The sequence below is a fragment of the Ursus arctos genome, unplaced genomic scaffold (assembly GCF_023065955.2).
Source record: "Ursus arctos isolate Adak ecotype North America unplaced genomic scaffold, UrsArc2.0 scaffold_3, whole genome shotgun sequence".
Taxonomy (NCBI): domain Eukaryota; kingdom Metazoa; phylum Chordata; class Mammalia; order Carnivora; family Ursidae; genus Ursus; species Ursus arctos.
The window spans coordinates 19,173,117-19,194,524 of NW_026622985.1; the positions used below are offsets into that span (position 1 = coordinate 19,173,117).

At 39.2% G+C, this 21,408-nt stretch overlaps 1 protein-coding gene across 1 annotated transcript in view; it reads left to right on the forward strand.

The window, feature by feature from the left end:
- Nucleotides 1-21,408, forward strand: part of RELN (reelin) — a 476,703-nt gene that overhangs the window by 1,395 nt on the left and 453,900 nt on the right. The gene's annotated exons all lie outside the window — the stretch shown is intronic.

Consider the following 21,408-nt stretch of genomic DNA (forward strand, 5'->3'; position numbering starts at 1 on the left):
TTTTAAGCTAGTAAATTGAGTATGTGGGGGAGATAAGATATTGTCTATTTTCTGTTATTTCCTCTGGCACTTCTGGCTATTTCACTTCCCTGGTGCTTCTAAGGTGTGACAGGCACTATTTGATTAGAATTTCAAGGCAAAAATACTTACACCCAACCAAATAGAAACTATTGCCTAGTAAGCTCGTATTATAGTTTTGATGTCTTGTAGGCTAACAATTATTGACATAGCAGGAGATAATCCACCCAGCAGCTGGCATTTCAGATAAACATGCGTGTAAAAATGATGGAAGTCCTTAAGTTTTCTGTTTTTTTGAAAAACACCTTCGTGTCTGCTTTAAAATGTTTTACGTTAATAGTGCTTTCTCCAGAGGTTTAAAAGAGTGCTTTTACAACTTTCTTGTGGCATGGTGGCAGCCTTGTCTGTAAAGCAGGAGTCTAATTCGGTGGAATTTTAGACTTTGAAAAATTAATTTTCTGCAACTAGTCCCTTCTTTAATAAAGTGTTTCCCTCACTCCCTTCCCAAGAACGTTCTGGTGTTTTTTCTGAGGTCCCGAGAATCTTTAAGTGGAAAGACCAGCCAGTTTGATGGCAACCTAGACCTAAACCAAAGACTGATTGAGTCTGTCACTTGGTATGACCCTTAGCAAAGGTGCTTGCCTGACATTAGTTCTAAGTGAGAGTGGTAGGTAAGTGAGCCAAAGCTGGGCTTTGATTGTTAGGTTGTGATGGAAGACCATGTGGTAATACAAAGCCCTGTTACTGTATTTTTTTTTCCTTCTGCTTTCCACGTTCTTTGTGAGGTGCTAGCACAGAAAACTTATAAATACTAAAATATGACATAGCCTTTGCTTTTGCTATAAAGCTAACAAATATAAGTCAAAGACTGACCATAATCACATCCCTAAGTCTGAAAAAGAATGAATGATAGAGAGTCAGAAAAAAGTGTCATATTTCAAGTTGGACATTGTGCGGGAAGCCTCAATTCCTACCTCTTTTCTGCCATCAGAATAGTAGAGAAATTTTATTATGTGACTTTAAGAAAGTCAAATTATTATAAACTTTGAGAACTGTTCATGTCATATTTTAATTTCCTGTTACCTGTTATCAAATACTTAGATTTTGAAATTGCCTCCTTGAAACAGGACTTCAGTAAGAGTTTTTCCCTGTAAAATGTGCTACAGGTTGAAGAATTGTCTAAAAATGAAGTGATGCTTACATGTGTCTCTTTTTCTTTTAGACTTCCAAAAATTGTTAAAATTATATAGCATCTTTAGGAATTGAACTGATACTAGGAAAACTTAACCTAATATACATTTCTGGTTGGCTTATTTTATATGAGACCAAAATAGAAGGTCATTCAGCCAAAAAAAAAATTTTTTTTAAAGATTTTATTTATTTATTCGACAGAGATAGAGACAGCCAGCAGAGAGGGAACACAAGCAGGGGGAGTGGGAAAGGAAGAAGCAGGCTCATAGCGGAGGAGCCTGATGTGGGGCTCGAACCCATAATGCCGGGATCACGCCCTGAGCCAAAGGCAGACGCTTAACCGCTGTGCCACCCAGGCGCCCCTCAGCCAAAAATTTTTAAAGCTCAGAAATCTGTAAAATATTAGCTTGAGATTTTATTTCTAACCTTCTCAATCTTTGAAGGTAGCAATTATGTCAGGATAAATCCGTCTTATCTATGATTTACATTGAACTCATCCTTTGGAGGAATGGTGTTTGGGTACAGCTGGTGGTTGTCACTTTTTTACCTAAGAGAATGCATTGAGATAGAAGTGGTATGTACAAGGGCCCCTAACACAGAACATTACTGTAGATCAGACTATGTCAGCTGCCCCCTGGGACTTGTGCTGTGTGACAGAGCTCAGAATGTGAAATGGAGAGGCAAATGTCAGAAGAGTATAAAAGTGGTTCAAAATTATGGGTCTCTGTATGTGTCATCCTTATTTAAAGATTTTATTGAAAATCTTTTGGGGCGCCTGAATGGCTCAGTCGGTTAAGTGTCTGCCTTCGGCTCAGGTCATGATCCCGGGGTCCTAGGATGGAGCCCAGGAGTCAGGCTCCCTGCTCAGTGGGGAGTCTGCTACTCCCTCTCCCTCTGCCCCCTCCCCCACTACTGCTCAAGCACACTCTCTCTCGCTTCTCTCATAAATAAGTAAAATCTTAAAAAGAAAATCTTTTCAAAAACAAAAATATAATACCAAAGAATCTGAATCTTGCATGTCCAACAGAGTTGTCATATATTTCCAACATTAAGTAGTGTATCTATGTATTTGCAATTTTGGCCACTCTAAATACAGTACATGGTTACTTCTCCTAGTTTTCATCTCTTAATTAAAGGTTGTCACTCAGTACCTCTGTTTTCATCTTCTTACATCATTCACTCATTCATTCATTAGTGAGATAGAAAGTTGGGGGGAGGGAGAGAGAGAATCTTAAGCAGTTTCTATTACCGGTGCGGAGCCCGAGGGAGGGCTCAATCTCAAAACCCTGAGATCCTGACTTGAGCCGAAATCAAGAATTGGATGCTTAACTGACTGAGTGCTCCATCTTCTTACATCTTTTAAATTCTGTTGTCTATGACTTTCTTGAGATGGCATCATTAGTCACAGTGAACTATGGTGTCCTTGCATGAGTATACCACATTGCAGAAACTCAGCAAAAAGAGGTCTTACATACATCATAGTGAATTGGAAAGGTCTCAGGATTAGAACTTTTTTTTTTTTTTTTTTTTAAGAATTTACTGTTTTTGCACTAATCCCAAGATACGGTCAATTTCCACAACATGATTTCCAGGACCAACCCTGAATTTTTTTGTAGAAGGCTGCGAATAATGGGAAGATAGGAAGTGAAGACCTAGCTGGCCTAGCCAGGTGGCCATTTCTCTTTCCCAGCCATGCCTGGCAATTCACTGCTCCTTCTCCTGGGGACCAGGGCAGTATTGTGAAACATGCAAAGGTCGAGTTGATGTCTGTACCTTTCCCTTCCCATGATAATCCCTCTTCCTCCCCTTTACCCTCAGGTATCTACCTATCCTTTTTTGTTTACAGGCTCCTCTTCCAACTGATTTGTAGAGAGTGTGACTCATCAATATTAAATTCTCCCACAGTCTTAATTTTAATGGTAGAAAGATGTTTTTCCCGTTATTGTTTAGAAGAATTTTAAGCATCACCAAGCAGGCAGATAATACATTTTGGGATAGAAAGACTTTTAGAAACCCTTGAAATCATGTAATAAGAACCTACCTAGTCACAAGATTGGCTTTACTCAGTCACCATCAGTGAGGAGAGGTCAGACATTAGGAAAAACATCTATGAAAGCCAAGCATAGGTAAATGAGTCTGTGGAAAGTGCCTGAGCTTCGATAGACAATTTATCTGAATCCAGAAATAGATTAGAATCCCTATTATTAAGGGCATGTAAGGTGGGGGAAGTGATCCCTTATAGTGAAAAAATGTTCTACAATATTGATTGAGGGGGAAAAAAAATTCTGTCTTAAGCAGAACTGAGTTAGTGATATGGTATAATGCTTTAAAAGGGGGATTGATTGTATTTTGTAAATGCAGTAGCAGTAGCAGGTCGTTCTTGCATGCTATGTTTCCATTCTGTTATTTATTTAATCATTTTATGGGGTGACTGGGGAAATCAATTCCTACTGCTAAAACTGAGCATTTACCTAAAAAAAGATGTGATTGGAGGAAGAGCACTTTGTCGTAACAATTGCCAATATTACTATTATAAATACATGTATTCTGGAATCAACTGGTTGCTATTTAAAAATCACTGTTCAAAGGCAGTGCGATGTAATGACCTTTCAAATACAGGAATGATATGTGTCAGACATAATTTTTGGTAATATACTCCAAATAAAATTCCTTTCAAAGGAATGATATTATCATTTGAATTAATGTAATCTCATGTTGCTAAGGTAACTGTATTGTTTGATCAGGTATGTGGTTATTTGTCCTTTACCTGTCTCAGATTCCAGAATCAGCACATTTAAACTCTTAGGATCATTTGTCAAATGCAATTTATAAGTGAACTGCAGCGGTGTCCTACTTGTATGTGACTGTGAAGATTGACCATTTTAAAGCATTTTGCTCTACTTGTTATATATTTCATCTCACTGTACGGTTTATTTCAAACATGTTTTACTGATGTGGTTCAGATTGTTTCTTAAGTCACATAAATCTTGCTTTAATATATATTCCCCATGTGAGGTTCAATTCCAACCATAAATTTTAAAAAATCAGGTCTTAGGCTCATAATTGAAAACATCGCATTTAGGCAGATATTCTTACTTCGTTCACAGTACTACATTACTAGAAATTATTTGATTAGAGTATTTCCTTCCAATTTTTATGAACCTTTATTTTAAACTATTATTTTATTTTCATTAAAAATATTAAAGAATAAAATAAAGTTGCATAATTGTAATCATATATTTTTGACAGACTATCTTATTCCCATATTTTTTTTCTTTTCACCTTTAAAAAGTAGGTGATAGGTATTGAAACAAGATTTTAAAGTCCACACTATTGACTTCGAAATTTTTTCATAAATGCCTTGGTGGCTCAGTCAGTAGAGTGTCCAACTCATGATTTCAGGTCTTAAAAAAAAGAAATTTTTTCATAAATTAGTTCATTCAAAAGAATAGATCTGAAAGCCATCTTTGATTTATTTTTTCCCTCTCTGGAATTGATCACCTTACTAGAATGGCCTGGAATCTTACATTATCAATTACTTAGAACGTGTTGCATGTTAAGCCATAGTTGTTCTTTTGATTACTTCAAATGACACTTACTATGTCTTTAATGTTAATAGGTGATTGCTGATGCATTGAACCCTTAGTATTTCAAATAGCCTTTACATTTGTAAAGCATAAGTAAATCAAGTAGCCAGTACTTTTTGAGGATTGGCATTTTAAAAATTGTATATATTCTCATGCAAAATATAAAGTTCTTAAAAAATTTTAAGTTCTTTATGTAATATAGAAATAGCAAAAATAGATGGCCCTACACTCTTGTCAGGAAGAGAAGGAAGGTGGAATGCATTCAGTTAGAATGGCAGGTTCGCCATGAACAACAAAGAGAAAGGATGTAGGCTTTGTCTGAGTAATGACATAACACAGAAAAAAAGGGAAATTCATTTATCTAACTATTTTGGTTTCAAGAAACATTTGGGTGATTAATCCACCCCACCAATTTTAGAGTCAGTTATTAAATAACCAAACTATATAATTTCAGTCTTACTGAACTTAAGCAAAACAGTATTGAAAACACATTTCCAGAAATTGGAATTGAGTTTTCAAATATGAACGTTTCATAATGACTGTCCAGATACAGGAATGCTGTATTTTTTTTTTTTTAAAGATTTTATTTATTTATTTGACAGAGAGAGACAGCCAGCGAGAGAGGGAACACAAGCAGGGGGAGTGGGAGAGGAAGAAGCAGGCTCATAGCAGAGGAGCCTGATGTGGGGCTCGATCCCATAACGCCGGGATTACACCCTGAGCCGAAGGCAGACGCTTAACCGCTGTGCCACCCAGGCGCCCCAGGAATGCTGTATTTTTTAAAAAAGTGATTCTTGGCTGTCGGGTAATTCCCCATGAGGTAATTCCCCATGAGGATCTTACTTTGGTTTCAGTTGTATGGATCAGAGAGTAATTTTTGCCAGGCTATCTGTCCTGCCCATGTCATTGAAGGCAAGAGAGCCTCCAAAGGATTGAATGCTATGCCTATGGGTTAACCAATTATTTCTAAGGTGTGCTTCGCTAAAACTGCACATATTTTTTCCTTCTTTATTCAATCCCACGTCGGAATCAATATAGCAACAGATGTAGGGATGTGCGGAAGGATCAGTATAAATGTACAGATGTTGATGTGTGGCTTAAGGCAGCTCTAATCACTCAAAAAACAAGGTGATGGTAATTAGGTAGCTTTGGGATGCCACAAAGAAATAGTCATAGGAACTCTGACGTTCCAAAATAAGTGCTAAAACCCAGCTTATCTTTTGATACTAAATTATCTTTCCTTAGAGAAATAAGACTTTATTTGGAAAACAGAATAAATTAAATTTTGTTGATTAAAGAAGTCTTCGCAACTGGAGAAGCACTCATGAGTGTTTGCCATTGATGTATGCAAGTGCCCACATACTGAGTGACGTGGAGGCATGACCATAGTTGACCAGCCAGCGCTACACTCACCTCAGAATCAATTTTCTCTGCCTTTCCTGCTCTGCCTGCTCTTCTTCCCTCTGTATCTCATCTTCTCTCTAGCCTTGGACCCTTTCTTCCTCCTCCTGAATTTTCTCATTGTCTTTCCTCCTCTTCTCCCTTCCACTCTGTCACAGGTCCTTGCTTTCCCTCTCCTCTTCCTTCCCTTTTCCTGCTTTACAACTCCCTTCTCTTGTTCTTTCTCCTCTTTCTCTCTTTCCTTCTTCCCTTCAGATTTTCTGTCACCATCTCTATTTTTCTCTCCATTGACTGTAACGTGAAAAATATCGGTAGATTTATAGCAATTATTGTACTCATTGGATGTTTGCAATCATAGAAGTGGATGAGTAGGCTTTTGTATTATTCTCTTAAAAACTTAATGTTATGTTTCTGTGACATGCACTTGCCCTTTTAAAAAATTATGGATTAATTACTCCTCAAAGAAAACGGGCCTTTCCTCCTACACTGTAAAATTTCTCGGAAGAACTTTCAAGCCTATGGCTGTTGAATTCTGAGTCGGCCACTTTCCCCACTGTCACTTAATTTGGTGGGACTACAGATTCTGAAGTTTGTGCACAGAAGTACCCAGAGGTACACATTAGGGGGGGGGTTACAGAAATTGGAAAATGGTGTACTAAATTAGCTTGAATCTAAAAGACAGCTCAATCTGGAGACGTCTGAATGCTTGAGTGCAAAGAATCTCTTCTAGTAAACTGATGAAGGACTTTTTCTCTCATCACCTCAGTCACCTCAAGTCGTCTCATTTACTTGCTGGTCTGTACTAAGGCTCACAACTGCAGTTGCCCAGGTACGAAATAGTGATGCAGTCTTTTCTGGTTGCTGGCACTTAACAGATAGGTCAGAAAGGGGGGTGGGGGCCTTGGTACAAAGCAAACACTAGATTGGAGATGGGTTGCTCTGGGGTAAGTACCATAGTCTTTCTCGAGCAAGATCTATTTTATTGTTTTGTGCCATTGTCTGTTCCAGCTCAGAACTTCAAAGATGTCTTGGCTGAGAGTTCAGAGTTATTACACTAAAAAGGGCAGTCCTGGGGAGGCACAGGCATGTATGTAGTGGCGGGAGTTCAAGCTTTGGCAGCAGAGAGACCCACGTATATATCCTTTCTCTGCCACTTAATTAGTTGTGTGCCTTCAGCAAGTTACCTCTCCTCTCTAAGTCCCAATTTTCTGATTCTAACTTAGAAATAATAATATTCATATTTCAGGGTTGCAATCATCAAATGAGGTTATGCTTATAAAGCACCTGGCACACAATAGGTGCTTATTAGATAGTAGCTGCTATCGTCTGGTACCATCACCCAACGTTAGATAAGGATATTTGAAGCACTGTTTATACAGCTATGAGCCATTTCCCCATGCATGTCCGTTTTGTGCCCTGTCATTATGTGGCATATTTCAAGAGAAATTTCAAATTTAGTTATTGAGGAGAATCATAAAAATTTAAAAAAATCAACTCATCACCCAATATGTATGATCAGAAAGTGTTTCCCAGCCAAAATACATATATGACTTGCCTAGAATTAAGAGTTTTAAGTATGGTTCTAGTCCAACCAAAACTTTTATTAACTTAGCCCATTCCTAACGCAAACCTTCCTATTCCTAAATGGAGTATTTTTCTTTATTTGATGGTCATAATAACAACCAAACTGTGTATTTAAGTGTAGTCTGGGAAAGATGCCAAGATAAGTAAATATTGACATCAGTTTAATATATTTTGTCAAATCCTATAATATATATGTCTACAACCCATGTGAAATAATTTTAAAATACAAAACTATTTCAGCCAAACTAGAACTGAGAGAGATTGGTTTTGATAATGAACCCAGAGTTCACCAGGTCTTCAGGGACTAATTGAGGAAACTTAGATCCACAAGCAGCTAGGTGGTGAAGTGGAAGGTCAGTTCGTTTACAATAAAAAATGTGCTTGTCCGTATAAAGGCTTTGGCTGTCCACTGCATTCTTCTGTCCACTGGAGCAAAGTTTCTATGGGTAGGCAAGTGACTATTAGCAGGTTGTTTGGGAGCATGGAGTTAGATGATCACAATGGCTGATTCCAGCATCTAGGAAAGCTTGTCCAGCCAACTCATGTCAGCTGGTCTGGTTGACCTCTTCTTTCCTAGACAGTAGTGGAGGAAGATTGTCCTGTTCCTAGACTCCAGAATGCCTCATTATGTCATACATTGCTTGTTGTCTAGTCATTACTGAAACTCCCTTTCTTACTGATTTTGTTGAGAACAACTATGTGTCTGGTTAAAAATACTCACCTCCAAGGCTCCCTTGCAATATAATTTAGTAAGATGAAGTGGAAGTCTACTGAGTGGGATCTTTAGAAAGGTTATTGGCAAAATTGATAAAGATGATTTTTAAAAAGACTCCACAAATACTTGGGTTTTGCTCTACTCTTACCCATTTCTTCTAGCCATGGTGTGGTACAGCCATCTTGTGACCTTGAGGGTGGTGGTCACATGGTAAGAGTGAACCAGGAATTTAGAAAGAGCCTTGATCTTTGTTTTTTATTTTTTACTTTTTGTTTTTAGAGAGAGAGAGAGCGTGTGCACGTGCACACACACACACGTTGCGGGGAAAGGTAGTGGGAGAGGAGGGAAAGAATCTTAAGCAGGCTCCACACCCAGCACCCACTGTGGAGCCCAACTTGGGGCTCGATCTGACAACCCTGAGATCATTACCTGAGCCAAAGTCAAGAATCAGACGCTTAACCCACTGAGACACCCAGGTGCCCCAAGAAGGAGCCTTTGTCTTTATTTGTACCTTTGACTAGCTGTACCAGCCCTGGAATACCTCTTCTGGATTTCTTGTATTTTAAGAAAAATTAGTCAGGTTCCTATTATGTGCAGGTGAATATAGTCTTAATTATTTTAAATCCCCAGATGACCCAGTTTACATTCTCTTTTAGATCCATCACAATTCTTGTATCAAGTTTTGAATTGCTCTGGTCCTCCCATGGAATTGCTTTTGGCACTTTGGTGGAACTAGGGTATTTCCTAAGACAGTTTTAATAATACATTTTATTTTTTTAATTTTTAAGATTTTGTCTATTTGTCAGAGAGAGAGACCACAAGCGGGGGCGGGGGGCAGCAAGAAGAGGGAGAAGCAGGCTCCCCGCTGAGCAAGGAGCCTGGTGTGGGACTCGATTCCAGGACCCAGGGATCACGACCTGAGCCGAAGGCAGATGCTTAACCAACTGAGACACCCAGGCGCCCCTTGATAATACATTTAAAAAATATCCCTCAAGGTGTGCTACTTCTGTAGGTAGCAAAGCTAGTGCATTTTATGTTAACTTTTTAGTAATGCTTTGAGAAAGTAACCTGTCCCTGACCTTCAGTTTTTGAAGTTTCTTATAACTGACAGTTTGTGCTAGTTTCCTTCACCAAACTGTTTCCTGACTCTTCTTTCTCTCCAAAATGCAGCATCACCATATATAAATCCTGTTGACATTTAAAATACCTAGATGTGTGACATGGTTGTGAATGTGAGCTCTGCCCTAACCTTAACCTTGCTTGTTATGTCTGGCTCAGCCTCTAGGACCAAATCCAACATTGTCATTTCTCTTGCTTGCTGTGTATTGACAGAGGAAACAGGCCTTTCAGTCTTACCTTTAGGAACATGTCATCTTTTCGTGTAGGCCACCTTTGTTATGGATGTTGAAATATCCTATGATCATAGTTCCAGTTCTTTTCTAACTTCCTTTTCTCACATAAACACTTCCTGCATTCTTATACTGCAAAAAAAATATATGTTTAGTGTTTGTGATGGAGGAATATATAGAAATTAGTGGGCTTTAGTCTCTTTTAGAAAAAGTGGGTTCACATTCCCATTCTAAGCACTATCAAAAAATAAAAAGGCAACTCAAGGGATTAGAAATAAATTAATAGCAACAATATTAATAGCAAACTCTAAAGTAGGACTTACTGTGTGCTAGGCACTGATCTAAAATCTTTACACGTATTAATCATGTAATTTTCACATCAACTTTATGAGGTAGGTACTCTTATCTTCTTTTTATGGATATAGAAACTGAGTCCTAGAGAGGTTAAGTGTTTTGCCCAAGATTTCAGGGCTATGAGGCAGGAGTGCTCAATCTGTCTTGCTTTGGAATCCATGCTTCTAGCTGGTATGCATTTATTTGTAGAAGTGACACTTATTTCAGGAAAGGGATAATAAGAAGAAATAATAAAAGACACATTAAAGAGAAAACAAAGAACAGTAAAAGCCAATTTTGTTATTTAAAATAAAGATTGCAAACTTAAGCCAGAAAGATGATACCCATGCCAAACTAAGTCAGAACTTCAATCCTAAATATTCATTGTCTGAGACCTTATTATCCTCCACATAAAGCAGAAAGCAAAGATACCATTTAGTATACTATTGACCTGAAAGAGTTAACCTGCCTTCAAAGTATGACAGCCAGTAAAAATATAAACAAGTGATTTGCAGATTTTGTTCACATTTATTTTTAACCTTTTGATGAGTGTAATTTCTGTTAAGATTTTGAAGTAAATAGGAAGTTTGTTCTCTCATAGAAGTTTGTTCACTAATAGAATTTAAGTAGAACCGGAATAGAAGAGGAATACAAGGGGAGAATTTTAAACTGAGGCAGAGAGACATTTCAAAAAATTTTCACTGAAGTTCATGTATTTGTAATATATTTCTTCCTTCAGGAAATTCCTTTACGTGTTATCAGTCTGCAGGTGCAGCCTGTGAAATTGAGGGATGTGGCACAGTCTGAGTCCTGGTGACAACCCAGAGCTCTCTGTAGTGTCTGACCTGCTCACTAGCCACAGGTCTGCTCCCACGGGGTTATTGACACCAATGACATAATGTTTGTTTTGCACGTGGCTTTGTAGGTTCTTTTTCATACTTGGATCCGATCTTTAAAAACCACGTTCTGTTGAGCTCGTTTGAATAAGAAAAAAAGAGCAACTGCCAAGGATCCTCTTCTGCCCTTGTCCTCAAATAATTCACCTCCTGCCACAGAGGGCAGAGGTCAGCCTTAGGTTGTGGCAGCCAGGCGAATGTGACACATGAGGGATGGCAAGGGCGTCAGTGTTGAGTGCTGAGAAGAAGGGGCTACCCTGGCCTCGTACTTACGTTAGTAACGCCCATATTTCCTGATTTGTCACCATCATAGTTTATCTCAAGGTTTGCGGTGGAAACTAAATCAGAGGGTGGAGGACAGATTCGAGGGAGAGCTTCCCGTTTGGAACCCACCGAGGTTCTCAGACAGCCTGAAGGGAGGCCCATGCTTTTCCTAAGAGAGAAAAATTGGACTCCTTGGACTCTAATGAAAGGACAGTGGCTTTTATAAAGATATTACCCCAAAAATATAGAGAAGGTCCACATCTAGATGTTTCCTTTTCTCAGGTGGGACAGATCAGATCGTTTCTCCTTTGAGCCTTCCCTGGGGAGTTGTGTCAAGTTGAGGCTCTGCTGGGCAAGTCCGTGAGCCTCAGGTGTGGGCTAGGAAGCCGTAAGACTGCTTTCCCTGGTGATCTGCCCTGATGAGGGCATTAAACCTTTCAGAATATTTCTCTCAAACACAAATAGCTTATGTCAGCCTTTTAACAGAAACTGTGAGGCAGACACTGCAATTCCAAATAAATTGTGAAACATTTTAAACATATAGAAAACTACAATCAATGAAAATTCAAAATTGGTATCACTAATGAGTCCCCAAGGGATACCTATCTATATTCATTGAAGTAAAATGTAAACGCTGTGGAGATCAAGCTCTTCACAATTATTAAAATAATATCCACTGGCTTGACCTGAATTGCTGAATGATTTTTGCTTGTTTAAATAAGTTTGTCCTGTTCCCACTATACCAGTTGTTCCCAAGCATGAAAACCATGGAAGCCCTGCAGAGTAGGAAAAGAAGAGGAAATCTGGCACGAGGTACGTGCTTGGTTGCCATCCTGATGAAACAGCTATTAAAAAAAAACAAACAACCACTACTTTGATTAAAGACCAATAAATGTTTCCAATGAGTAAAAAGAATGTTTCTCCTTAGAAATGTTTTCCAGTGAAAGAAACATTTACAATCAGAATTTAAGAGTGGTTATTAGAATATTACCAACTAAAAGAATTTCTTAAGCTTTTACTTTGCCAGTATAAAAATGGCCTCTAGACCTTCATTTTTACTGATGTTGGAAAATGGACCTGACTTGAAAATTGATGAGTTTTATTAGCTACCACAGAGTTTTGAGAGTGGTGGGTATACCGGGGTACTCTGGTTTCCAGCCACAGAAACCAACTCTGGATAACTTGGGCTAAAGTAATTTATTAATAGACGGTGGTTTAACGGGGTACCTGGGTGGCTCAGTCGGTTAAGCGTCTGCCTTTGGCTCAGGTCCTGATCCTAGGGTCCTGGGATCGAGTCCCGGGAGTCCAATGTCAGGCTCCCTTGCTCCTCCCCCCTGCTCATGCTCTCTCCCTCTCTGTCAAATAAATAAAATCTTAAAAAAAATAAAGAAGGTGGGTTAACTCACAGAATGGAAGGAAAATCCAAATGCTAGAAATGATAGTATATTCAGGAGGAAGGAGGGTCAATTGCTAAAGGAATCGAGATGGTAAGAACCGTGATTTTCTGGCTTTTCTGATTATTTATGGCTTTTTTCTGATTTTGAGGCTTTTTCGGCCCCACGGTTAGGATGAATCCTCTTCAACTCCTCTCTTTTCTTGTGTCACTGAATTCTGATTCCTGGGACTGCAAGTCTCGTTGGTCTACCTGGGGTCTGGCCATTGCACTTAGATGGCTGTTGAATGGGAGTGGGTGTGGGTCAGGCAAAACAACAGGTAACTGCTGCCGTCTGTATTCAGTATATATGTGTAAGAAAAAAAGATGTAGAATGACCCCTGGGATAGTAACTGTTATGTTTATAACACAGGCCAAGTGGAGAAGCAGTGTTCTCTGGGGTGCCATAGCATCCTTCATCAGATGTGAGGAGTTTAGTGATTCTGGCGGGGGTGGGGACAGATCCAGCCTGATAGTGACTTATCATGCTTTTGTAGCTTGGTGAACATGTCGAATTCTCTTCTGAAAGCTGCACAGTGGGGTACAGACTACCTATACTTGAACAAGAAGCCCAGCTTCTCTGGGGTGTGCACGCTCCTCTTCAGTTCAAACCCCCGGGGCCACCCCCCAGTGACCTGCAAGGGAATATCAGAGGTAAATCAATGAGTACTTGCCTCTCCTTTCATGCCTCAGTATAGACAGACCATCTCTGTATTCACTAGGAAAATGTCAGAGTGCCTCTCTCAGTCCTCAGCATTCCAGGACCAAAGCACCACTTGTCACGGTTCATCACCCCCTCCTCCTTGACACACTTAGCTTTTGGCCTCTGGAATTTCACCCTCTCCTAGCTTCTCCTTCTCTCCCTGGCTGCCCCTTCTCATCCTTTGTCGTGTCTTCCTTCCCCCCCGACTCCATAGTACTGGGGTGCTCAGCTCCGTCCTTTCTGCCTTTTCTCTTCTTCATCTGCTCCATCTCCCTAAGGATGCCATCCATCCCGATGCTTTGAGGGCCATCTACGTGCTGCTGACTCCCACACGGCTCTCCGAACTGCTGTGTCTTACTCCCCAGTCTACATCTCCACTCAGATGTCTGTTGGCATCTCAAACTTAACGTTCCCTTCATCCTGTCACCCACAAGGTAGCTCCTCCCTGAGTCTCCTCAACTTCATTATTGCCAACTGAGGACTTACAGTTATTCAGGCCCCAAACCTTCTCTCTCTACACCCCACCTCGGGTCCATCCCTGAGTCCTGCTGGCTTTACGTTAAAACACACCCAGACGCTGCCATGGCCACCACCTCTCACCTGGATTATGGCAGGCTCCTAACCGCTTGCCTGCTTCAGTGCTTGCTCACCTTCATTCTAATCTTGAAACGGCAGCCAGACTGATCCAGCTCAAACGAAGGTCACCTCATTCCTCTGCTCCGTGCCTACGGCAGCTGGTCCATTCCACCAAGTTGCATGAACAGCTGTGATCCGCCTCTGGTTTCCCAGTGACCCATCAGCTTAGCACATTCACCAACAAAGATGCCTAAATTTGAAAGGTAAAGTCTATCAAAGTTCTGTCCATCCCTTTTGTTGCTCCCTATGTCTCTCTGAGGAAAAAAAAAAAAAAGTCCTTGTCATGGCCTGTAAGGCCCTGAGCACCTGGCTGCTCTGTTACTTTTCTGACTTCTCCTCTTACTCTTCTACTGAAGCCATTAAAGCCTCTTTTTTTGTTCTTCAAACACATATGGACTCAGTCTCATCTCAAGACCTTTGCATTTGCTGTTCCCCTGTCTAGCATGCTGTTCCTCAGAGAGCTCCATGCTTCCTCCCTGATTCAGGTCCATATTCAAATGTCACCTTCTTAGCGAGGACTTCCTGACCATGCTTTGTACCACTGTGCCCCCACCTTCTCCTGTACTCCGTCTTCCCCGAGCTGCTCTGTTTTTCTTCATTGCTATCATCATCTAACATTTTATTCTTTACCTTGCTTGCTTGCTGTGTACCATCAGTATAATACCTTTGAGCTCCACCAAGACAGGGATTTTTGTCCGCTTTGTTTGCTGCTTTATTGCCAGTGCCTAGAATAGTGCCTCGCATACAGCAGGCACTTTAAACATTTTGGTTTAATGAATCAATGAGCGAAAATAGCACTTGGGAACCCTGTCTAATCTCAGTTATAGTTAAAAACTGTCTTATGAAAGTGGTAATCCTAAAATAAGGCAATCAAGTGGATTATTTATAAAGAATTTGTGAGTGTAATTCTAAATTTTGGCCTTTTTTTTTTTTTTTTGAAGATTTTACTTATTTATTTATTTGACAGAGACAGACAGCCAGCGAGAGAGGGAACACAGGCAGGGGGAGTGGGAGAGTAAGAAGCAGGCTCCCATTGGAGGATCCCGATGTGGGGCTCGATCCCAGGACTCTGGGGTCATGCCCTGAGCCAAAGGCAGACACTTAACGACTGAGCCACCCAGGCGCCCCTAAATTTTGGCCTTTTGAATCCATGATAACAATGTTTAAAATATCTGAGAACCATGTCTCTACTTTCCCACCCTTCAAACTTACAAAATTCTCATGACTTTTGTGAGACCATGCAATGCTATTTATAGTGGTCTGTTGAATTGGCTTTGCTTTAACTATATGTTAGCATATCCAAAAAAGTTCTCATAGCAATTAGTGACTGCAATTATTAATAGAAACTGTAATAGACTTTAGACTCTTATTCCCAGAAGCTCCTCTGTGCTGCACCATAAATACATTTGAAGCAATTTTGATGAATGGGTAGCTAGTTTGTATTTAAATTTTCATCTGAATGGGAATAAATAATGGGAAGAACAGAGACCAAAATAGCTTGGCTCCCTACTCAACAGATATACAATAACCTTATAGAAAAACACACACACAAAACCCTCAAATTTCTCAAAAGACTTAATCTTTTAAGAGAAATCTATTTGGGCAATGATGAATATATGAAGGGAATAGCAACTGAGAATTCTAGATCTTCATTAAGTTTCACTTGTGGATACCCCGTAATTTGAGAGATCAGAGGTTCCAAGCTTGTAGATGTCAATGTAAATGTTTTCAGGTGTTGATAGAATTGCTCAAGTGTTAGGGATAAGATTTAAAAAGAAATTTCCCACTCTATTTCTAATATATTTGGATACTTTATGAGCCTTTGAAATGAGAGGAGACTTAAAGCTTCGGGAGTTCTGGTGATGGATAGCATGTAAGCTCAGGAGACTGGCTGGCTTCATTTCTGGACTTTGCATTTTCAAGCTGTGTGGCCCTGAGCATGAGACCTCACCTCTCTGTGTCTCAGCTTTCTTTTTGGAAAAATAGCAGTGATGGTGGTGTATCTGTCTCATAGGTTTGTTATGAAACGTCAGTGAAATGGTAATATAAAGAGTAACACAATGCCCGGCACAGACAATAATGTTAAGTATTATCGTTGTACTTTCTGATTTCTTTCTGATTTTTCCCCCTGTGAGTAAATAGATCCATACTTACAATTATAGGATTTATAATTTTTTTCTTATTCTCATAACATTATGTGATCATTATATTGACATTTTTCAAAAACATTAATGGCTGCATAATATTCTGTTCTGTGCTTGTAGCATAATTTATAAATGTGTATGTTTGACATTTTTGGCAGTCATTTGTTTTCAGTGATACAAACTCTATGATGAATATCTTGCGTTCTTTCAAATTTTGGCAAAGCACTTTCCCCCAAGTTGTGGCTTTATTTTTATTTTTTCATAAATGTTTACATGTAAATTATGTCAATGAATTTATAAAGACAGATATATCTTTCTTTGGCTTTCTCATTTTGCTTTTGTACCTGGGGAGTCTTTTCCTACTTAGAGACTAAGTAAATATTCACATAAATATTTTCCCTACTTTATTATGTTTTAAGTAGTGGATTATAATAACTTGCATGCATCGTTAAGTGTGCTGAGCTCATTTGTTTATGTTTCTTTTCCTGTGGGGCACGTGGCTCCCCTTGATCCACAGAGGCGCTCTCTGTTATTACAGTAACTTTCTGCCATTACCTGTTTTGTCTTAGCTGCCACCAGAAATGCTCTTGAGAAAGCTGTTCCATGTACCGTATGGATTGAATTACTGCTACTGATTACAGTGGTTGAGTGCAAATGCCTGGTGCCTTTACTAAAGTCTTTGGGGGACCTCTGCTTCTTTTAACAGGGTCTATTTCATTCTCCTGCACAGAATTTTTGGGGGGATTCTAATAGTCTCAGTTGTGAAACACCACGGGATCAGAAAAACTGCCGACGTCATGAGTGTATGCTTTTGCTGATGGTACCTGTTTTGGGGTGCTTCTCTTAAAGCATTTCTATCTAAACTTACAGCACATGTATATTATCTCATACCCACATACATTAGCAGTGTGTGAAGCATCTGCCTCTTTATCAGAGAAAAGATGGATAAGCCGGAAAGTGAACATAAAAGAAATGCAAACTGTACAGGGTTCTCATTCTTTCTAGTTTAGCCCTCAAACTACTCCTGTTGCCCTCCACTCTTACTGTGTCTTGTAAGCCCCTGTCTGGTGGTGATGCTCTCATCATGGCCTTCTCTTTTCGTAAATCTAGTGATATCAAACCTCAGGAATCCTGAATGGATGACCGCCACCTCTGTTCCAGACAGAAGTCAGGTGACTGCTGCCAGTCATTGTGACATGGCACCTGCCCATCCCTCACCCATGTTTCAGCCTTATCAGGGCTTCTCAGTGGGACAGTGCTGCACCTCTTTGCCCTGTAATTTGAAGAAATGCTCAGTGGGAAACTTTGCAAACTTTAGTTGTGAGATCCAATGACATCTTTGATATTGTCCTCAGGACTGAGCCCTTCAGCTAACTCTGAGCTCTTGTAAGCAATCTATGTTTTTATCCACAAATATGCATGCATACACGAATGGGTTCAGACTATACCTACCACAGTCGGCTTTTTTTCACTCTGTTCTGTGTTTTCAGTATCTTTACATGCCAGTAAATGCAGAGCTTTTCATTTTTGTTTAGTGGCTACATACTATTGCGTTGTATGGGTACATATAAATATCCTTAATTCCCTCTACGGTTCGTGTTTGGGATAATGTAGACAACAATGCAAGAAAGTTTTTTCATGTATGTTCACTATTCACTCACTGATGCCTAAATACTTCCACAGTATAAATTGCTAGAACTGAAACTTTGGGTTCAAAATTTATTTTTTTTTTATTTTATTTTTTTAAAGATTTTATTTATTTATTTGACAGAGATAGAGACAGCCAGCGAGAGAGGGAACACAAGCAGGGGGAGTGGGAGAGGAAGAAGCAGGCTCATAGAGGAGGAGCCTGATGTGGGGCTCGATCCCGGAACGCCGGGATCACGCCCTGAGCCGAAGGCAGACGCTTTAACCGCTGTGCCACCCAGGCGCCCCGGGTTCAAAATTTATTAATAACATTAAGATATTGATACCTACTGCTAAATTTTCCTCCAAAAAGATGACATTAGTTTACATTTTGTTCAGGAGCCCATCCATCCATACACTCACAGGAATGCTGGGTGATATAATGCTTTTTAGTCTTTGCCAAATGTAAAGGTTTGAAAAATAGCATTTTATAATTATTTTTATTTTTTTGATTACTAGAGAGATCAAATACTGTTCTTATATCTTGTTATTTATTTGTGTGTGTGTGTGTATATAAATTATCTCTCAGATCATTTGCTCATTTTTCTCTTTTTTTTTTTTAAAGATTTTATTTGAGACAGGGAAAGAGAGAGAGTGTGAGCGAGAGAGCACGAACAGGTAGAGCAGCAGAGGCAGAGGGAGTAGCAGGCTCCCCACTGAGCTGGGAGCCAGACTCGGGACTTCAATCCCAGGACCCTGAGGTCATGACCTGAGGCAAAGGCAGACCCTTAACTGACTGAGCCACCCAGGCACCCCTCATTTTTCTGTTTTAGAGTTCCTCTTTTTCATATCGAATCAAAGAAATCTTTGTTAATATTAGTAAATCCTTTGTGATGTATTTTATGAGTATTTTTCCCCAGTTAGTCCTTCATCTTTTGATTTTTATGTAATCAAACCTATCAGTTGTTTCCTTTATACAGAGTGAGAATGACACAGTGTTCGGTAGTATGGTCTCTGGAGTCAGACATGCCTGGATTCTAATCCTAGCTCTGCAATTTTTTTTTTTTAACAGCTGATTCAAGTTATTTGTGGTAGTTTTATGCTATAAAGTCTCTGCAAACACTGGGCAAATACTAAACCATTGTTCCTGGAGGAAATGTAGAGTTAGATTTCCATGAGCCTGTGGTCACAATTTCATCAACTGATTAATACACAACCATGTTTTATGTGTGTTTCTATTTAAAGATATGTTGTTTAACATATATTGCTGATTCATTAGCATTGAACTCCTGGCCTGCGGCACTGTAACTCATGCATGAATGTACTTTCTTCATAAGGCACATCATAGCCTTCTTACACTTAGGGACACTAGGTAGCACTTCAGTACTATGGTTGGGGGCCATTTTATGCAGTGAAATCGCAAACAAAAAGCAGAAAAATGTGAAAAAGGGGCACGAAATAACTCTTGAAAAGGGTACTTGTTTACAATACAAGAGCAGAAATAGGAAGATGGAGTGTTGCTTTGTTTGACCTGGGAATGGGTGTGTCAGATGGCTCTTTTTTCTTTTTTTGGCTATTCTGTACATGTCCCTGAATGATGACTATGAAACTTGGTTTGGGGGTTGCACATACATTTTAGCAAGTAGGTGAATTAACAAGGGATTGTGAATAATGAGGGCTGGCTGTATACACTGCTAAGGTCATTTTTTTTCTGTGTAAAAGGAAAACGGACATTAAAATGATATGACAATAAATAAGATAATGTATGTTTGGTATGTAGTAAGCTAGTCACTGTTAGCTGCGTTTGGTGTATGGTATCTGCCTTCAATATTATGAATATAAAAAGTTTCATGAACCCTCAGATTACAAAAACATTCTTATATTCTATCTCCTAGTACTTTAAAAATGTTTAGTTTTTGCATGAAACTGTCAAATTCATTTGTAATTCATTCTAGGAAGAATTCATCTAAGAAGAATGGTACTGATCTAATTTTTCCCTCTATGTTCTGCCAGTTTTCCCAGTACCATTTATTGAATAGAACATTTTTCTCCCACTAATTCTTAAGTATTCTTTAGTATAAGTGATCTTTTAAATTACGTCTTCTAACTGGCCATTTCTAATACATAGGTATGATACTGATCTTTGTATATTTTATATGGAGGCATCTTACGGAACTCCGACTATTCTTACAAATATTTTGGAGGGGTTGATTTTCCCCTATTTTTAGGAAGCATTTTTAGGCATTTGAAAATGAATAGGGTGGAATGGAGGAAGAAGGCAGGTTGTATACGAACCAGAAAGGGGTCAGAACAACTCAATTTTACATCTTGCTGAGTAAAGTTTATTTCCAACAGGACAGTAAGGCAAAAATAGTACACGGAAACTTTAGAACACGTGAATGAGAGGGGTTTCAAAAACTTAGCTTGTTATTCTTATAGGCTTTTCTTTTGTGAGTTCAAACGCCTCCATTTTATGGATGGGAAAACCCAGATGGTAGGAATACTCACAACAGATAAGACAGCAAAAATGCCAGCATTAATTGAGCTCTCATTACTATGTGCAGGGCCCTTCTCTAAACCCTGTGTGGAATTAACTTATTTATTCTTAGGAGAACTTCACGGGGTAGATACTCATATTATTCCCACTTTACAGTTGGGATAATGGAGGTGCAGGGGGGGTATTGAAACCTACAAAATGTCAAACAAAATCAGTTCTCTTCTTTCCAATTATTCTGAAATTTTAATTGAATTTCGTATGACTGGCTTTTTATATTTCCATAAAAGCATGACAATTCATATAAAATTCTTTTAAATGTTAAGAGATTTTACACTTAATTCTTCCCTCGACCTCTTGGGAGCAGGTCCTGCATCCTCAGCCCCGGCACTTGGCTGCAGCAAATGTGGGCTGTTCTGTTTTTAGGCAAAACGTAAAAAGTTGACATCGTTTAGCATTTTTAGTCGATCATTTCCATCTTTTTTTTTTTTTTCCCATCTTTTCTAACTGGCTTTAAGTAGTCAAGGGCCTCTTATCTCAATTTGTAAATGAATTACAGAAATAGTCTAGTGAAAAGAATTACTAGATGGTTAGATTTGAACAAGGAAGCAGTAATATCCTTTGCCTTGTTGGATCTCCGAAGAGATTTAATTTCGTCTTCTTTACGTTTACTTACCTTTGTAAATTTATTTCACATCTTAATATCTCTTTTTTCTCTCTCCTCTCTTCATTATATATTTAATTTTTAAAATTTTTTGAAGATTTTGTTTATTTATTAGAGAGAGAGAGAGAGCAGCAGCAGGGGGTAGGGGCAGAGGGAGAAGGAGAAGCAGACTTCCCCTTGAGTGGGGAGCCCAATGCGGGGCTCGATCCCAGGACCCTGAGATCATGACCTGAGCCCAAGGCAGATGCTTAACTGACTGAGCCACCCAGGCATCCTAAAATAAAAATGTTTGTGAGGAGTTTGTAGTTTGTAAACAACTTCAAAATATATATACTTGAAAATAAAACCAAATGGCAAGTGTAAATACCAAT